This window comes from Lithobates pipiens, unplaced genomic scaffold, assembly GCF_037356315.1.
Source record: "Lithobates pipiens isolate NorthernLeopardFrog02 unplaced genomic scaffold, aLitPip1_a1.2 Scaffold_13, whole genome shotgun sequence".
Classification (NCBI taxonomy): Eukaryota; Metazoa; Chordata; class Amphibia; order Anura; family Ranidae; genus Lithobates; species Lithobates pipiens.
The window spans coordinates 238,653,817-238,670,702 of NW_027507718.1; the positions used below are offsets into that span (position 1 = coordinate 238,653,817).

General features: G+C 40.5%; 1 protein-coding gene across 4 annotated transcripts in view; it reads left to right on the top strand.

Moving 5' to 3' along the window:
• Nucleotides 1–16,886, top strand: part of WDFY3 (WD repeat and FYVE domain containing 3) — a 367,376-nt gene that overhangs the window by 48,496 nt on the left and 301,994 nt on the right. For all 4 annotated transcript variants that reach the window (XM_077476410.1, XM_077476412.1, XM_077476411.1 and 1 more), the window contains exon 2: nucleotides 8,503–8,619. The gene's annotated coding sequence lies outside the window, so the exon portion shown is untranslated. The remainder of the gene's footprint in view (nucleotides 1–8,502; nucleotides 8,620–16,886) is intronic.

Here is a 16,886-nt window from a genome sequence, read left to right on the forward strand (position 1 = left end):
CGGTAACTCGCATTTAGCCGTGTTTCGCTTACATGCGTTTTTAGTGGAAATAAATTTTTGACTATTTTGTCTAGTTAAATCGTTCAGGAGAGGTTTCCATCCTGTTTAAGCTAAAGCCTGCTGAGGATTTAATACTTTAAGGCTTACTGTACTCATAGAGCACAATAAAATAAGCATGTAAACGATTTCTCTGTAAAAAAAAAAAAAAAAAAAAAAGTTTTAGCCCAGCATGTGCAGTTTACAACTTTCAGTGCTGCTGGCTCCTACTCTCCCAGTGCTGCGTTCCTGAACATCCGGTTTCCACAGGAAAGAGTTAACAGTGGACCGTGCAGTCTGGAGTCTGTTAGTTTTGTAAAAGGAAGGGGTCCCAGGGGAGTGCCTTGCAAGCCTAGATTGCGAGGCTATGTGTTTCTATTGATGAACACAGTGTAGGGAGACCCAATTCTAGTCTCTGCATGCAGGAGTAGCAATTCTATACTAAATGTTATATCAGCTTTGACAAAAACAGTTCTCTTAGTGGAGCCAGGTACTTATCACAGCACATTTGAAATATTTGGTGACTTTTCATAATTCCAGACTGCCTACCTGCAAACCCTACCTTTCTGCGACCAACCATGTACAGTAGAATATTGCCCTACCATAATCTATATTTGTAAGGAGCAGAATTTGCATAAAACCATGGCATTCCTTTCTTGTTGCTTTAGTTTTGGCTATTTAATTGTTTTTTACAATTGCCAAAAGGAACCGTGTTGGGACCACTGCTGAAGAAGTCTGACGAAACGCGTACGACGAAGCCACGCACACTGCGTCACTTCCGGGAACTCGAGTGAGTGGAACGCACGCCGCTCGTTCACGGCTTGGGTTCTCTAAATATTAACTCTGCTGACTTTTTTTTATTTTTATTTTTTACCTGCTAGCATAGTGTCTTGTGGACACACCTAGCTGGATGGACTTTATGTATTTGCTTTTATGAATTACATTTTTAATAAACGGAAGAAGCTTTGAACATATTGCACTATGGGAGCCATCCTTCTTTCCCCATGAGGATTAGATCAGTGTACATCTGGTTTAAAAACAACGGGACGCCTCGTATGCCTTAGAACCTTTTGGAGCTGTGGAGATCGGAGCCTGGAGCTGAGGAAGCTGGGTTGGATCAGCCAGAGGGAGTGGAATTATATGCACGTTACCCCTGTAGGGGTGTAAGGAGTCTGTGAGTAGGGACCCTTGAGGGGGGGGGCACTCAAGTCATCTTTAGAATCAGCAAGCACAAAAGTCACTTGTTATACATTTTGGACACAGAGAGATCTCCATCTCCATTCTTTGTTTCTTATGTAAACGTATACACATTATTTTTCACTTATTTTATTTTTAAGTGCCTTGCACGTGTGTACCTTATGCAGGTCATTGTTTGTTATTTGCTATATAATATATAGCCATATGCCACATACAGTGGCTGCTGCTTTTCAGTGTTTTTTTATTTTAGTTTTTTCACTTTTTTGGATTGGTACATACAATATTGCATTCGTTTCTTGGTTTTTGGTCTGGGAGACTTTATGGACACTGGTTACGTGTCTTTCTGTGTTTGATAGGAATCTTTTAAAGGTTCACACAGACCTTTTTGGGTTCCTTTTACTACTAAGGTTGATTTATATTATAATATATTTTATAATATCATATGATTTATATTATTTGTTACTTTTCACATATCTAATACGAGGTAGTTGGGTGGCACTGGGTTATTTAGTGGGATCACTTTTTACACTTTTGCCACTCCCAATTGAGAGCGTTTCCCCCCCCCCCCCCCCCCCAAGCATCTAGGTGTCTCTTACATTCAGACTCCTGGGCATACCTATATGGTATGCGGGTTGATGACTAACCTATATGCTCACGTTTATAGGTAGCGCCATTGACTCCTAATTCTACCTTGCCGGGTGTATCCGTGGCTGCGGTTCTAGTAGTTACAATAGAACCAGCATTTCCCGGTCACTTTAAGTCAATGTACTCTAATTGGTAATTATTGGGTCTCGTGCACACAGGCGTTTACAAGCTCTTGAGTTTTGTAGTGTAATGCATGGTACACACAATGAGATTATCAGACGAACGATTGCCCATTTTAAATTTTTTATTTTTTTTTTCCCCATGCTAGTTTCCATAATGGAAATGAATAGGTTACAAAAAAATTCTCATGCGACAGAATAAAAATTTGTAAGTATTGTAATGTAGTCGTATTTGTTTTTTCGGACAAAAACTGTACAGATTGAACGGTAATTGTATGATCTAGTATTAGTACTAGAGAAATTTTCGTGCTTTTCCCATCGGCTATATCACGTGAATTGTTGTGATCGACTCTTGAAAGCTGTGCACCAACAATCAGATTATCATACTATCGATTCAAAGCAGTATTTTTCATACTAATTTCTGATCGTGTAGAGCCCTTAAAGTGTTGCTAAACCCACAAAAGGAAAATCGGTCTGTATATGTAGTAAAACATGCTTATTATACTCACTGTGGCACCTAAAGGGGTTAACCTTCTGCGTTGTATAAAACAGGCTGTTTGATTTTGTTATCTCTGATCCTTCCCTTCTTCCACAGTCCCTAATCCATCTGCTGATAGAACAGAGCCTTTTTGAGTCACTCTGCGCATGCTCAGTTTGGTGTGTATTGCTAGAGAGGTGTGTGTGGGTGATTTATTTTTATTTTTTTTGGGGGGGGGGGGTGCATGTGATCATCACAGGGCCAATCGGTACTGTCCAGACATAGGGTCTGGGGTCCTGTAGCCTCATAGGACTGTCAAAGTAGAATGAAAACTCCTCATACAAGCTTTACCTAGACACTAAAGTCACAAGACTGCTGTATACTGTTGTTGAGAAAAGGTATTTAGCAGTTTATATTTACTAAAATAATTACATTTCCATGTTCTGTGTACTGTGGGAGAGCAGATATAGTGAATGCAGCTTCTGAGTTTAGTAACACTTGCATAAAAAAACTCCTAGCAGCAGCTTTTGAGCATTTTTTATTTTTTTTTCTGCTTCTTGAAGCAAATTGTGTTATCCGATGTGTCCATGCACACTATTTTTGTCTAGAAGCGTTTTTTAAGTGGTTCTAAAGTCAGAAGGTTTTTTATCCTAATGCATTCTATGCCTTAAGATAAAAAAAAAACTTTTGTGTGCAGCAGCCCCTAATACTTACCTGAGCCCCATCTTGATCCAGCAATGTTACACGGGACTCTCATTGGCTAAGACAGCAGTGGGGTGCCATTGGCTCCCGCTGCTGTCACTCAAAGTCGGTGAGCCAATGAAGAGAGAGAGGAGGCAGGGCCGAGCCGTGGCTCCGTGTCTGAATGGCAGGAGGGAGGGGCCAGGGGTACTATTGAGGGACCCGAGGAGAGGTAAATATAACTTGTTGTTGTTGTTAAACAAAAAATTACTTCTGCTTCTAGGAGCAGTTTTTTTTTTGGGGGGGGGGGGGGAGTGATTTGCCAGTAGGAAAAAATGCTGAATACTCCTAAGTGCTGCTTAAAGCTGGCACAACAAATGCTATTATGAGTGTTTTTTATCCAGCTGTTAGCTGGAATTTTTGTTTTTAGCATGGAGCTTAAAATTTCCAGCACTTTCCTAGGCACTGAAATGTCTGGCTGTTTGTGGCCAGCTGCATGTAAACAGTGATGGCTTTTCCATTGGTGTTTGTGCTTGAGCGTATGGCAGGCAGAACTCATTGGCATTTACAAGCAGCCAGCCGTGTACAGGGGTTACAGTGGTGGGGCAGATGTGCAGGGGGGGTTACAGTGGTGGGGCAGATGTGCAGGGGGGGTTACAGTGGTGGGGCAGATGTGCAGGGGGGGTTACAGTGGTGGGGCAGATGTGCAGGGGGGTTACAGTGGTGGGGCAGATGTGCAGGGGGGTTACAGTGGTGGGGCAGATGTGCAGGGGGGGTTACAGTGGTGGGGCAGATGTGCAGGGGGGTTACAGTGGTCGGGCAGATGGGTTCAGTGTTAGGACAGATGAGAAGATGGTTCAGTGGTGAGACAGAAGAGTATGGGGATATGGCGGTGGAGCAGATGTGCAGGGAAGTACAGTGGGTGGAGCAGATGAGAAAGGGGGAACATTGGTGGGGCAGATGAGCAGGGGGAACACAGTGATCTGAGGTGTGGAGTTGCATGAATTGAGGCTGATCTGAGGCGTGAGTGCACAAATGTTAATTTCTCACTACTCAAGTTTACAGAATTTACGTTGTAAAAAATCCTTTTCGTGATTGAGATTGTGAAGTTTTACTTTTTTTTTTTTTTGTTATAAAATTGGCACACTCAATTTCTTTGAAAACATTTTGCAGCACACTGTGCTCAAAAGATTGCCTACCCCTGATTTATTATTAAAGGTACTTGTATAGCGCTGTCACTTTATGCAGCGCTTTACATATACTTTGTACATTCACATCAGTCCCTACCCTCGAGGAGCTTACAATCTAATGGCCCTAACTCACATTCATATACTAGGGCCAAAGTCTTTGGCGTGTGGGAGGAAACCGGAGTACCCGGAGAAAACCCGCACAGGGAGAACATGCAAACTGATTTAGATTCTAGACTAAAATATAATAAATAATAATAAATAAATAATAAAATATCACTTAAAATCATATAAAAAATGTATTTGTGAACCATTCCTAGCTAGTAAAGTATTGTTAAATACTGGCCTTCGGTTGGGGTCACACAGGCAGCTTCTGGAATCTGGATGCTTCTTATGCAGGATGCATTTTAAGCTATTAAAAAAATGAATAAAAAAAAATGAAATCAAGCAGTCTGACAGCTCCTGGCGTGCTTGCAAATGAAACATGTATTTTTCATGCTCTGTTTGGCACCTTCTCCCTTGTAGACATATAAGAATACCTTTTATATTCTGTGATTGATGAGCTTTGAAAAAAAAAAAACAGCAGCAAGGTGTAAGAGCAACCACAGAGCTGTTTGAATTTATGTACAAATTCTTAATTGCTAAAGCAACATTAACAGCATTTGTTTGGGGAAGTTTGTCAATGTTAATAAAAGTGCATCTATGAATCTCATTGGCATGGACTACCGTAAATTAATTTTTTTCAGTAAATATGGTAATTTTCTAGTCCCTCTACTGGAAGACTTGATGGCTTGATAAGGCAATTAGCAGATCAGAGCATGAGAAAGCAGTGCATTATTGGAGACTCTAGACCAATCACAGCATGTGAAAACTGTGCTTTATTACCATGCAGAACCATTGCCTGATCAGTATGCAGTTTGTGTTTTAACTTTGGATACGGTTAAGAGCAAGAAAGTGTGGTGTTTAAATCAATACTTAGTGTTACTAAACAAAATAGTTTACCCCCCCCCCCCCCCCCCCCCAGTGCCCACAGCTTATAAATTGCCTTTTTACAATAAAATAGTGCCACTATATACCTTTTGGATGATCTGTATACCACGGTTGCATGATAAACTGCACAGTTTCTCCAGTGCTGAGAATTCAGGTAGGAGGAGATTTCCACTGCAGCCTGTATACACTCCCACATGTGTGATGTCAATATCATGTGACTTTGGTATCTCTGATCAGCAAGTAAATGTTCTCTCCAGCATAAGACACAACTGAGCATGTGCAGGTTGGCTACCCTGCCTGTGTTAGCTGGCCTTCCCCAGATTGACGGGAAGGATCTATGCATACAGGATCAAACAGTCTTTTTACACTTAAGTTCCACAGTGAGTATAACAAGCATGCTGTTGTGGGTTTATTAAGGCCAGGGTTTCTCAACTCAACAAGGTTCCTACAGAGGTTGCTAGGTGTTCCTTCAGCAATGAGCAAATTCTGCCTCCCAGATACGCTCCCACTGGCACCTATACAAAAGGAAGAGGGAGCACTCGCATTGCCACATCCGTAAATTATAGAGGAAACAAAAAGGGGTACTCAAAAAGTAACCATGGATAAAGGCATAGAAACAATGGAGAAATACAGAAAAGTATATTTATTGAAAAAAAAATTCTTGTAATATATACACAATGTTCACAAGTGTTAAAAACCATATAAAATGATAGTTTGTACAGTGAGCCCTTGACGCGATCAAGGTTCAAAACTATGACAAAAGGAGAGAGCTAGTCTCGCTGTCTTGTTAATTGATTGAGCCTCATGTACAAATATCCAGGACATTCTTACCAATAATGTCCCATAAATGGACTATTTTCAAAAAATTGCGAAAAAAAAAAAAAGTACTCGGAATGGCGCTGATTTTAACACGTGTGAACACTGTGTATATATTTATAGAAAAAAAAAAGTTTCAATAAATGGTATCTCTCTCTCTTTTTTTTTTTTTTTTTTTTCTCTACTTCTTCTCCATTGTTTCTATGCCTTTTAGGTCCGATCCCTGTTTACTTTTTGAGTACCCCTTTTTGTTTTCTCCCACTGGCACCATTGATGGGAGTTCCCCCCCCCCCCCCCCCCCATAAAATCCAATAGGAATGCATAAGTATCTTGAAGCAGGTCAATGCTGCTTAGGATGTGGTCAAATGCAGGTCAAGTTAACTCCTCAAACTATTGTCAAATTTAAGCCGAAAACATGAAGTGGGCTGAATTTGCCCAAGCCCAAAGTTTGACACCGGCCCGGCCCTTATGAGGATGGCATTTACTAAATATAATTGCAAGATTAATCTGTTGTTGTGTGCCTTCTAAGCTGAACGCCAAGCATACTAAATGTTCTCCCTTGCAGTGTGGCTGCTCCTGCACTGCGGAGGTCAACTACTTGTTTATATCTAGGGGTGCGGTCACAAGCCAGTGGTCCGTGGACCACTGATGGTCCAGGAGATAATGTTGGTGGTCCCCAGGGCTTCTGCCAGAAATCAACATTAAGACGGATGTATACCACCCAATGTTTCCAGTGTTCTCAATGCGCTCTGACAGTCAATACTGTCAGCGCGCATTGATCCCCAATGCCTCCTCTGTAGTCCTGGCTCCTGTGAACTCAGAGGGAGGCACCGGGAGTAGTGCAGCGAGAGGGAGGGGACTTTCAATGGCAGTGCTAAATAAGCCTGTGGAAGAGAGCATGGAGCTTGTGCACATGGCTGGATAAGAAGGTGAGATCCAATGAGTCTGTGTAAGGCAACAGTGTGATGCAGAGGGGGGAGGCACAGAGAGCCGGATTATTGTGTGGGTGTGCTTGTATAAGGCAGTAGTGTGATGCAGGGGTCGCAGAGCCGGATTATTGTGTGTGTGTGTGTGTGTGTGTGTGTGTGTGTATGTAAAATTCAGGGTAGTGGGGGTCTGGTTATGTTGAACTGCTTTTCCTGACCTCTAGACAGAAATTGGCAGTTTTTTGGGATTCTTTAGCCCCGTACACACGAGAGGACTTATGTCCGACAGACCTCCAAAGGAGTTCCGCCGGAGTTCCGACGGAGTTCTGGCGGAGTTCTGGCGGACTTTTTGACCGAACGGACTTGGACACACACCATCACACCAAACTCCGACGGAGTCGAACGTGATGACGTACGACTGGATTCGAATAAGGAAGTTCATAGCCAGTAGCCAATAGCTGCCCTAGCGTCGGTTTTAGTCCGTCGGAATAGCATACACACGAGCGGATTTTTCGAAGGGGACCGGGTCCGGCGGAGTTCCGTCGGGAAAATTTGAAGCATGCTTCATTTCTAAAGTCCGTCAGACTTTTGCGAAGCTAAAGTCCGTTGCAGCCCACACACGATCGGATAGTCTGACGGACTCGGTCTGACGGACTTTGGATGTTGAAAAGTCCGCTCGTGTGTACGGGGCTTTTATGTTGGTTAGCTCTCTTGGATTTGTGTACACAAGATGGCCTTCATAAATATGCACCTCCAGTTGATGAGATAGAGAGAGATATATATTTACTTTTTTTTTGTGGACTTTAAAATCTGGTACTAGCATAGACTGTGAGGACCAAAAATAATCCAATTAAAATTGTCTCATCTATGACCAGCTTTATGGACTCGTATATAATATAATATTTTATATATATATATATATATATATATATATATATATATATATATATATATATATATATATATATATATATATATATATATATATATGCCATCTAGAAAGTGTCAAAGAAGCAGTGATGGATTTGACATATTTCAGAGTCTACTAGCAATGAATGATCCTCAAGCTTTTAATTTTATTGATCTTGCACTCAAGGATGCAGTGTGCAGTCCGGTCTACGTTTTACTTTGGGTTATACAGAGCTGATTTTATATTTGCCTTTTGCTTTATTTCCCTGTTCCTTTTTTTTGTATAATGTCATCAAATGTATTTTGTGTTTTGCCTCCAGTACGTTCTGTTGTGTTTAATATGTGTATATTTTTGCTTTATTCTTTTTCCCGTTTTAATTTAAGAAAATATATATTCTCTTCTGCTATTATATATAAATAGCACAAAATCTTATGATTGTGACTGCATTTTCCTGACATTTAAAAAATTGTGATTCTTTTCTATTAATATATCACAATTCTTTTATTTTTTTCTTCAGGGGAAATAAAGAAAAGAGAAAGTGACCATACTACTGTCAAAGTAAAAAATGATGCCGCAGTATTGGCATCCATGCTCTGGATAAAAACCTGAATAGCTCTGGTCCATATTATCGAAGGTTGGTACTGTACTTGCTTATACTTCTATCCTACTGTCTTGTCCTTGTACTTTTGAGAAAGCTTCTCTGATACTTGATATATGAACTACCTATTTAATAATGCATGTGCTTTGGTATCATTGCAGAATATTAATCTTTTGGAAAATATGAATGGTTATCGCTTCCCACTAATACATATACGTCTTTGTGTATATATTGCTGTTTTGTGCTTTGAAATTATATTGGTTCATGCTAACAAATTAAAAACTATATAGATTCTGTTAAGATAATGATAATTATATAATGTAATATTTTGAGTAAGTGATGGTCCCAAATGACATGGATGACTTTAAATCAGTTACATTGCATTGGATAGGATGTTTCTTAAAATAAGACCTTAAAAAATAAACACATGGAAATATAAGGGCCGGTTCACACAGCGGGCGATGCGAGGCGACACGACTTGCCTCGCCTCGCTCCCGCAAGTCGCCCCCGTTCTGTACAATGGAACCGTTCTGAGAGGAGCGACTCGAGTTGCTCCGACTCAGAAAAAAGGTTCCTGTACTACTTCTGGGCAACTTCGGGGGCGACTTGCATTGACTTCTATACAGAAGTCCTCTGCAAGTCGCCGCTGAGGTCGCCGCAGGTCGCGGCGAGGCAAGTCGGAGACGCCTCGCCGCGCCTGCAGTGTGAACCGGCCCTTAGGAGTCCAATATGTACTCAAATAATACTTGAATACCAATATAAAGCAGGATAAATGGTTATGTAAGAAAAAAAACGAAAGCAATATGCAACATATATACATTAATATACATTTCTTGCCTCTTAGTTCATATCTCTATCTCTCCTTCTTTTTCTTTTCATTTTTCTTTTTTTTTTTTTTTTTTTTTTTTTCTTTTTTTCTTTTTCTTTTTCTTTTTCTTTTTTCCACTCTTACACAATATACATATGTACAGGGGTAGAAGTGGACCCTTCTCTAAGAAAGACATACATATCCATCCACGAAAAATGTAATGAAGGATACAGAACATGTGCAAAAAGGATACATGACATGGTAATAAGAGGTGGAAAAGCCATCGTCATTTGGGGTCCTCAAGAAGAATGGGCTTCCTCACTTTCACTAAAGATAGTCAGGGAATTGGACTGACAGTAGAATAGGCAAAAAAGGGGTGAGGTGACTTGGGTGTGATGGGTCTAAAGTTTGGACTCCCTTTACAGAGTTTCAATAACGGAAAGGGCAGGAGGTGGGGAAAAAGCGGAGGCAGAGAATAAAAACCAGGCGCCCCCATGTGTAAGCCCAAACAATTCTCTTTCCTCTGTCTTTCATGGTGACCCCCTTCCACTCTTAAATCGTATAAATATAGCGTCACATTACATATTTTTCAATGTGACCAAAAGCCTTATACCCAAATCTTGGGAGCTGTCCCAGTGCCCCACACTGCAGGACCAGAAGCAAGATGTAAAGGGGCTCATAAAAGCAGAGAGATGGGTTCTTTCCACCAAGGATAAACAGGAACACTTTGTGATATCTGGTCTGGCTGGATGTATTAATCCATTTAAAATTAGACCAAAATCAACCTGAGCAGCAAGCTACCTAATTAAAGCTTATCGAGAAGTCCTTTCAAATACTGTTGCCTCAAACTGCTTCAAGACATCCCCTTGGGTGATCACAACTCCTTCACGAAACCTGTGTCTACACCATCCACTGGTGGATACTTGGCTGTTTTTTCCACACCTAAGCATTCTTATTCTTGCACACCCAATTGACCATTCTTATTCTTATTCTTGTGCACCCAGTTGACCATCTTCTGTATTTGTACTTTGTTTATATCTGTCATTTTTCCTATCCAAACATCCCTTTCTATTCGAAGGCTGATTACTTCTTATTTTCATACTATGCAGATTATGGTGATCTACCTTTTGTAGTTCCTTTGCATTTGGCTGTTTTTCTGTGTTAAGAGGATTACAACACCGATGCTGTATTATACTTGTATGCATATGTACGAGATACATGGTTGTTTATTGGAATAATTGACTCGACTCTGCTTTTTCATTTTTATTTTTGTTCTTGTTATTTGGACCATCACAATTTTTATTAAGAGATTATACAAAAACCACGTGCTCAGGTGTTAGTAAAGAGGGTATACTTGTCATGTAGTCCTCGGTTCCATTGTCACGATGAGCTGTTAAAAATTCACTCTGCTGAGCTTCTATTGTTCAATATGCAAATATTGACTTTCCCTAAATAGTCTGTGCTTGCCTTTTTAAATGTGAGGATGAACTACTTTTCCAGCTTTTCTACATATATTGTTCTGTCCCTTCCTACCTATGTGATTCACTGTGAGGAGGAATATACAGTGGTGTGAAAAAGTGTTTGCCCCCTTCCTCATTTCCTGTTCCTTTGCATGTTTGTCACACTTAAGTGTTTCGGAACATCAAACCAATTTAAACAATAGTCAAGGACAACACAAGTAAACACAAAATGCAATTTGTAAATGAAGGTGTTTATTATTAAAGGTGAAAAAAAATCCAAACCATCATGGCCCTGTGTGAAAAAGTGATTGCCCCCTAAACCTAATAACTGGTTGGGCCACCCTTAGCAGCAACAACTGCAACCAAGCGTTTGCGATAACGTGCAATGAGGCTTTTACAGCGTCCTGGAGGAATTTTGGCCCACTCATCTTTGCAGAATTGTCCTAATTCAGTTACATTAGAGGGTTTTCGAGCATGAACGGCCTTTTTAAGGTCATACCACAACATCTCAATAGGATTCAGGTCAGGACTTTGGCTAGGTCACTCCAAAGTCTTCATTTTGTTTTTCTTCAGCCATTCGGTGGTGGACTTGCTGGTGTGTTTAGGATCATTGTCCTGCTGCAGAACCCAAGTTCGTTTCAGCTTGAGTACACGAACAGATGGTCGGACATTCTCCTTCAGGATCTCTTGGTAGACAGCAGAATTCATAGTTCCTTTTATCACGGCAAGTCTTCCAGGTCCTGAAGCAGCAAAACAGCCCCAGACCATCACACTACCACCACCATATTTTACTGTTGGTATAATGTTCTTTTTATGAAATGCAGTGTTCCTTCTACGCCAGATATACTTGGACACACACCTTTCAAAGAGTTCCACTTTTGTCTCATCGGTCCACAGAATGTTGTCCCAAAAGTCTTGGGGATCATCAAGATGTGTTGTGGAGAAATTGAGACGAGCTTTGATGTTCTTTTTGCTCAGCAGTGGTTTTCTCCTTGGAACTCTGCCATGCAGGCCATTTTTGCCCAGTCGTTTCCTGATGGTGGAGGCATGAACGCTGACCTTAACTGAGGCAAGTGAGGCCTGCAGTTCCTTGGACGTTGTTGTGGGGTCTTTTGTGACCTCTTGGATGAGTCGTCGCTGCGCTCTTGGGGTAATTTTGGGCGGCCGGCCACTCCTGGGAAGGTTCACCACTGTTCCATGTCTTCGCCATTTGTGGATAATGGCTCTCACTGTGGTTCGCTGGATTCCCAAAGCTTTGGAAATGGCTTTATAACCCTTTCCAGACTGATAGATCTCAATTACTTTATTTCTCAATTGTTCCTGAATTTCTTTGGGTCTCGGCATGATGTGTAGCTTTTAAGGATCTTCTGGTGGACCTTACTGTGTCAAGCAGCTCCTATTTAAGTGATGCCTTGATTGTGAACAGGTGTGGCAATAATCAGGCCTGGGTGTGGCTAGAGAAATTGAACTCAGGTGTGGACAACCACAGTTATAGTATGTTTTAACAAGGGGGGCAATCACTTTTTCACACAGGGCCATGATGGTTTGGATTTTTTTTCACCTTTAATAATAAACACCTTCATTTACAAATTGCATTTTATGTTTACTTGTGTTGTCCTTGACTATTGTTTAAATTGGTTTGATGTTCCGAAACACTTAAGTGTGACAAACATGCAAAGGAACAGGAAATGAGGAAGGGGGCAAACACTTTTTCACACCACTGTATTCTACAAAGGCAAAATAGACTAGATCCAGGCATTTTTGCCAGTGATTTTGTGTCTGCTTTGTCACCTATCTGGGGGTCTTTGTGAAAAAATCTCATGAACCAGATCTAGGCCCTCAGATTAATGTACAGTACACACAAAATATCTTACCACTAATTTCCATGATGTGGGGAAAAGGCATGGCAGCTCCCAAAGTGGAAGAAATGGTCACTATAGGTACGAGCTAGGGAATTAATTTCATGTACAGAGGTGAGCCTTCTTTTTATACACGTTCTTTGAATTGTTCTGCAAAGGTAAGTTTGAAGACTTTAGTAAGGATGTCAAATGGTTTTGTCTTGACGCCACCAGCATAGTACATCTACTTGGTTTATTTTATTAATGAAATATTGCCATATATATATATATATATATATATATATATATATATATATATATATATATATATATATATATATATATATATATATATATATATATATATATATATATATATAAATTTTTTTATTATACACACACCCTTTATCTACAAAAAAAAATTTTTTGTGACAGACTGGTGTATTGGCTGAATTGATCTTTACTGTAACTGGAATTGCAACTTTCTAATATTGAACATTTTTCCGGTCTAGTGATTCTTTTCTGTTTTGCTTATTTGGCGTTTTTTTTTTTTTTTTTGTTGCTTTTATTAGGAAAGGACAAAACCCTTTTTTTTTTTTTTTTATTTATTTTTTTTTTTTTCCTTTTTAATAGATGTTAATGGCAGTAATGATTTTAGCTGTGTGTGCATGTATTAGCTTGCTTGGATATACTCCACCAGGGTTAGTTTTGACCTCCCTATTGCCCGCACACTAATGACACGTTCAATACGCTCAAGGACACAGGGGAAAAACAGTTTTTGCTCTTCAAATGGTGCACTGATTTTTCTCCAAACGTGTTTACACTATGCAGTAACCATAAATCTTTTTTGAAATACCTATGTCCTTGACTTCTCCTTGCAATACATTGTACTGGAAGTCCCCTTCAAGCAATGCTGTTAAGTGAAAGAGAAATGTATAATGCCAATGAATAGCGTACGCTCCAAGGCTCTGTAGAATGGAAGACAATTAAACTACTCCTTACTGAATCGCCCACCCCATCACAGATATGTAGAGGAGCATCCTCTACCTCTTGTTCCTCCTTGTCAGGTTGTGTAAAACAAGAGCTGATAGTGTGGTCAAGGGTGTTATGTTTTCCTGCGTTCAGGGAAAGGATTGAGTATTTCAGCTCTTATTCCCTTGTGCGTTTTATCTTTGCAGATGTAATCCGACTTCTCTCTTCAGGGACTTCTAGTAGGGTGGTGTGAAGAAACCATGCCAACTAATAGTCTCTAGGATAGGAGAGTATGTGCTGGATTTGCCGAAAACATCCCTGTGGTAATTTCTGAGAGGATATTGTAGTGGCTATTGTAGGAAGATGAATTTGAATCTGTTCTGCATTTGCTAAAGGAAATCTACAGATTTTTTTTTATCTATGGTTTGGTTATTACCTGTTTGTTAATACTGAATGAGAGTCCAAACGCTCATGTAAGGCAATGCCAACCTGAGGCCCCATAATTACAAATGGTACTCTAGGTGCTGGAGGACATTTTTGCTGGCATAACATCTTTTATTTTTGTGTCTGGGGAGCTACTTGTAGATTTACAGCAGCCTTTCTTAAGGCCCCATCCATGCCTTCATGCCTCAGTGTTTTGTAGTTTGAAGCCCGACGCTCCAAAACGCCAGAGGAGGGAAAAAAAATTCTCTGTGGAGTTTTTACATTTTCACTCTAAGTCGCCTGAAGCATAATGCCTGAAGTGTAAAATAAAATTCTAGAGCTCTTCTTCCTTCCCCTTCTCTTTTTTATTTATTTATTTATTTTTTTTGTAGCTCGAATCTGGCCGCATTTTATTTTGTTCTTTAGAAATGCATGAAATTTTTTGAGTGTTTTTTTTTTTTTTTTGCAAGAATTGAAAATAAATATTTAAATAATACAAATAAACCCTTAACCCCAATATTAACACCTAACTGAACAAAATACATATTTTGGGTTTTAATTTTTTGTTCCCTGCAAAGTAAAAGCATAATGTGCTACAATGCATCGCAAGCAGGTTTATGTGACACTTGCCTGCAAACGGAGCCCCATAGGCTTCGTGGAGGCAGTATCCATGTTCGTCCCTCTTCCTTCCTTCTGGGGGCACGGACTCCGACTCTGTGACTGGCCGTAGTCGCGTGCGGGAGCTACCAGTCACGGCACTCACTAGTAAAGAAACGGCACGGAGGGCTGTTTCTTCACAACGCATGCGCTGATGACCTCATCAGCGCAGTACAAAGTAAATATTTCATGAACGGTGCCTTATTATAGGCTTACCTATAGGTACAATATGAAAATGGATGTTTACTTCTTTAAAACCTTATAAAAATAAAAGCAGATGCAAAAGCTGAAAAACATGGCAACAAATGATGAAACAGACAATAGTTTTCTCTATTGGCCAATAAAAAAAAACACCAAAGCTCGAAAATGCTCTAAAAACGCTGTACACAAACTCCTAAAAATGCCTGAAAAAAAGCTCAAAAATGCAACCCTCAGCTTTATGTGCATGCAGCTTTAAAGAGAAGTGTAGGATTAAAAATGAAAACAATTATACTCCCCTAGGTGGATGCTAAATCTGTCCCCATCTGCTTCTAAGACTGAGAACTGAGCAATCAAAGACCACTGTTCATTAGTTCTCAACCTTCAGTGTCGGTCAACGGCTCTGTCCCTCCAGCACTCACTGGAGCGCTGGGCTGTGGAGGGGCGAATATTACAGCACTCAGAGGATGAACCACCTGCCAGTCAGGTATTTGGATGGATGCCAACTTTAAAGTCAGGATCCCTTCAGAGCCTGGATCGGCTCTATGACATCTGTTGAAATTGGTTTAGCCCACTGTCTGCTGAATACAGTTCCCAGAGAAGTATGGTCAAAGGAGCTTTGGTCCTACTTCTCCTTTAACTTTTTACCACTGAGGAGACCTTAACTATTTCAAAAATTTAACAAATAAGTAGTTTTTCTACTGCACTGGTGGACACTGATAAGACTGCACTACTGGTGGGCACATTTGAGGCTGCACTGATGGCGGGCACTGATGTTTAGTGTCCTGATTATCAATGTAAATGTGAACTGCCAGAATTGCTGGTTACCTTCTCTCCTTTCCTCACACTGTGACAGCCTGTGAGGAAAGGAATGTGGATAACCAGTTTGTGATTGGCCCTTTTAACGCAATCTGTGATCAGTGATTTCAGAGTGTGGCAGATGCATGCCCCAGGGGCCACCTGGGGGCCGTCCATGGACACCCTCCCAGAACTGGATGCTGTAGCCATTATTTATTTAGTTTTTTCAGGTCTCAGTGAAGCCCTCCAAAAGACAATTTATTGTAGGCCAGTGAGAAAAATTCCCTGTATTTTGGGAGTCATTGGGAAGAATGCCCTCCTTTTTTTTTAGTGGTGGTCGGAATGCTACCCTTAGACAAGCTAAAAAGATCACTGGTGTCGTACTGCTGGCTCTGTTGAGTAGCATTGACCTTGGAACTATGCAGACACCACCAGATAGGAAAGGAATTCATTGCAACCTCTGAAGGTTCCTCCAGGCTGCATTCTCATCTGAGCGTTTCAAAGTCATGCGTTTTTACTGCGATTTTTGTTCAGGTCACCAATGTAAAATGCAGAAAAACGCCTGTAATCTACCCCAAAGAAGCTCATGTTCTTTTTTGAGCTTAGGGTGTTTTTCAGGCGTTTTGCTTATGGTGACAAAATGCTCAGATGTGAACAAGTGCCATTGAAATGAATGGGATTTTGCCTTTTGGGTGTCTTTACAGGCATTTTATGAGCTGAAAATGCTCAGGTGTGAATGCAGCCTTGGGGTTCCATGAAGGCCTGATTGAGATTTGATTCTGGGGACAGTTGGGAGCAGGTACAATTCAGACGCTCTCAGAGCGAACGGTATTCAGAATTTGGCAGAGCACTGATAAATGTATAATGTAGTGTATATTGGCTTACTAGTGCAAGTGAATTTATAGTGGCGTAGTAGTACTATGTTGCTGTTTAGCCCCTTTTTCCTTCAGGTTTACCAAAACCATGTAGTGCAAGGGCCTGCCTGATTGCATACAAATTGAAACTCCTAAAGTTTGACCTCATATTATATGGTTTTGGTAAATGTGAAGGAAAAAATCATCAGAAAAACTGATGTGTGTATGGGGCTTTATACTTACCTGAAGTAGCAATTGCAATGGAAACAGATGTTTTTAACGTATCCCTGTCATT